Below are 3,701 nucleotides of genomic sequence, written 5' to 3' on the forward strand. Positions count from 1 at the left end.
AAGTTCATGAGGGGTGTATTGATCCATTAGTCCATGCTGTAAGCATGTGGCTGCTTGGCTGTCACTAATGTACTTATATGACCCAGTTCTCTGCCATATGAAAGCAGTCTTTTTCTTCTTAGTAGGTAAAAGCTCATTTGTGAGTGTAGAATAGACATCTCTGATTCTTTTTCCCCATCTGGTGATGAATGACAGTCAGCTATGTTTGCAGGTTCACATCACGAGGATATTGCTCTGCTTTAACTTCTCTGAACTTCACTACAAAGTTTGCCTCCAATTGTTTCCCCTCCTTGGGCTGGGTTTACAGTATTGAGCCTCCTTAGCATAAAGTGGGAACAAATTCCATGGATAAATCAATCTGAATGCTGGAGCTGTATCAAGTTGTGCTCTTCAAGTTATCTTAAAATAGCAATGTCATTGAATAAGACTCTGAGTAAGCAGCTCCCACAAGCATGTGCTGCCTTTGCTGTGTACTAGAAACGTAGGACCCAGCTGGAATCAGACAACAATGTTAGACATTTCAGAAGGAGTTTCTAGAAAGAGTATGTCTGAAAGGATGGTCAGTTGGCATCCATGGTCAATTAAACTGTTTAATCAGAAGATACTCAGCCAGCTAAGAGTCATGGAGTCTAGGAGGGGAGGCTAACCTTGCCATTCCAGTGGCTCTGACATTGTGCCAAATTATGTGGAGTTAGTTAAGAACTCTCTTTCTCAGCTTTCCTAGTTCCTCAGGAATTCTTTCATGTCAGCACAGAGAAGCGGAAGAAAGTTGTTGGTGTGAACATGGGGGAGGAACCAAATAAAACCGACATAAAAACAAGTGTATGTGTGTGTATATATATATATGTATGTGCACATTTAAAATCCAAATGCAGGCATACACACGTTTGTATATGCATGTCTGTGTTTGAATTGTGCAGAGTTAGCTGGTGACAGATGTAGAGACCAATAAAATGTATCACTGCTGTGCCAGATTGTACAGAGCTGATTGACGCTCGTATTCCTAAAAAGGTACTCTTCTGCATGCTAGACATGGCAGTATTTTTGACTAGGTGAATATGGAATTATCTCTGCAGGCATGACCAGGTAAATCTGAAATCACCTCTAGAAGCATTGTTATGTTGAAGCTGAAATGCAAGATGTCTCCTAACAATAGATATATTATACCAAGATTAGATCTATTGGTATTGTGGAACTCTCTTAGTTAAGCTGTATTCCATACTGTGGCTCATCTAAACCTTACCATTTGTCCCCATGTCCCCTCACCTCACTGCAACGTGATCCGTGCCAGCTGCACTGGTAGCAGCCAAGATTTTTGTTTTTCATAGCAGAGTAGCTCATCTTTTTCCCACTATCTGTCCAGACAGACTTGCAAGCTAAGATGCCTTTGAGGTCAGAACTGATTGAGGTACATTAAATGTATATATAGCATTCTTGGCATATTGAGGTACTTAGTAATGTTTTTCTTGTCTGAGCTTTCCACGTTATACTTTTAATCAATAAAGGTGACAAAGCTTGCTCAGAGCCAAAGCAAAAAAACAAGGGCAGGTGGCCTTTTAGCATCCCCTCTCCGTGCCTTCTGTTACTGCCTTTGGCATCCTCCTGCTAGAGCCAGGAGCTGGCATGACCTAACAAACCCTTCAAGCCCTGCTGCAAAGGAAAAAAGCTAGTGAGAGGGGGAAAAAAAGGAGGCACGTGGCAGCAGGAGATTGACGGGTGACTGCCCAAGCGTTCAGTGGAAAAGAGCACACAGGCATCAGGGAGAAGTAGGCAGGAGATGAGACACATGGAAAGGGGGAGTCCACCAGAGGGAGCAAGGGAGGCCATAGATGTGGAAACGGCACGGCAAAACCCGGAGTTACAGATTTCATTGCTGTGGCTTCCAAGCATGTATAAAGTATTAAAAGGAGAATTTAGGGTCTACACAGCAAAACCATTGGAGAGCCACAGTAAAATGGTACACTGACTTCAGATTGTAGCAGCCATCACAGATCTTAATCACAGAATCTTAAGGGTTGGAAGGGACCTCGAAAGATCATCCAGTCCAACCCCCGCCCAGCCATGTATCATTTCTTCATCTGCTGCACAGATTATTTGCAGTGCTTGAACTGATTTCACTGTTTTGGGTTTTCTCTCTTCTTGAATTGCCATGTGTCACAAGCAAACCCTAACTCTGCTGATAGCTTTGTCTCTCTAAATTTCAAAGTGTTTATTCAGCTCTTGCAGTTTGAGATTTGGCAACAAGCCTGCGGGTTCCAGATACTACACTGTTATAAAAGTCCTTTAGAGGGTATTTGAGGTTAAACTCAGACATCTTTTCTCTGTTCCTCCAAGAATTACAGTTGAAAGGGATGTCAGATTTGTCAGCTAGGTAGTTGTTGGTTTCAGCATTCGTTCTTCATCAGCAGACAGAAAAAGGGCACCTCAGTCTTTTCATAGCTGGTGTTCAGGGCACCTGTCTTTGTGTGAGGCAGTAGTAAATGAAACAAAAATATGTGCAAGAAGTGCAAGAACTTTTCCAAGTAGGACTCAGAAAAGAGTTCTCAGAAGTATCAGCAAGCTGTGATCTGTGGAATTCCCATCACTGCTACGTGATGATACAGCCAGATCTTATACCTTACAGGACGATGTTAGAGACAGTATGTGTACCTGTGCATCGCACCTGTGAATTTATTGATAGGAGGCAAGGTGGCAGACATTTAAGCTGTTCAGCCAAAGCAGTGAACAACTTCCCAGCTCTCCCATCCCTGTCAGATCATTGCATTCATGTAATGTACATTGAGCCCTATTGCTCTGTTAAGTCACTTTCAATTAAAGTGCTTTTTCCGTTAAGCATTGACCATTTAAAGAAGTAAATAGGTTATCACACTAAAATGTGTATGTGTAACTTGACTTCAGTCTGCTTGATGAGTACAAAACCTTCCTACACCATGCCACCATCAACTGTAATTGCTAAGGTGGAATAACTTGTTCCTATTTGATGTTCAATCGGCATTTTAAAGTGTGCACATTGCATTTCAAGGAGTGAAAGGTTTCACAAGGAAAACAACAGACCGCACACCAAGTAAAGCAAGAGTAAGGTGCAACACAAAGTCTATTTTCTGCTTTAAATTCCGTTTACTGCTTATCAATGTATGATAGCCTTCATGATTACTAAACTCAGTTACTGCCCAAACTGTTGCTCTGATACAATTCCTCCATTCTCTCCAGCAAGAGACAACATCTCCTTGTGCTCTCCCGCGGTGGTACCCTGCTGAGCACCCTAGTCCCGTGCAGCCCTTTCTCTGCCCACTTTAGGCCCTGCAGACTATCAGTCATAGCAACTCCTACGAATTACAGCAATGATGATAGTTGATCGTTATCAGCGTACTGCAACGCAGTCGCTGGATTCAGTACAAGTAATGCCCGCTAGGCCCCTGCCAAAGACGATGCCGAAAGCCCGGCGGTGCTGCCGGCAGCTCACGTCAGGCCGTGCCGGTGGGATAACGCGGGCTCTTTGGGCAGTTCTCGGGAGCGGCCACCCCGGGACACCGCCCCGTCTCTCGCACTACAGCTCCCAGCGTGCACCTCACCCCCGCCCCGGGCCCTCCAGCGCTCGGGTGCCGCAGAGCCTGCCGGGACTTGTAGTCCGCAGGGCCGGGCGGGCGCTCGGCTTGCGCGGCTCCCGCCTGCCGGGCCGGGGCCAGCCGGGCCGGGGCCAG

Source organism: Colius striatus, chromosome 5 (assembly GCF_028858725.1).
Source record: "Colius striatus isolate bColStr4 chromosome 5, bColStr4.1.hap1, whole genome shotgun sequence".
Lineage (NCBI taxonomy): Eukaryota > Metazoa > Chordata > Aves > Coliiformes > Coliidae > Colius > Colius striatus.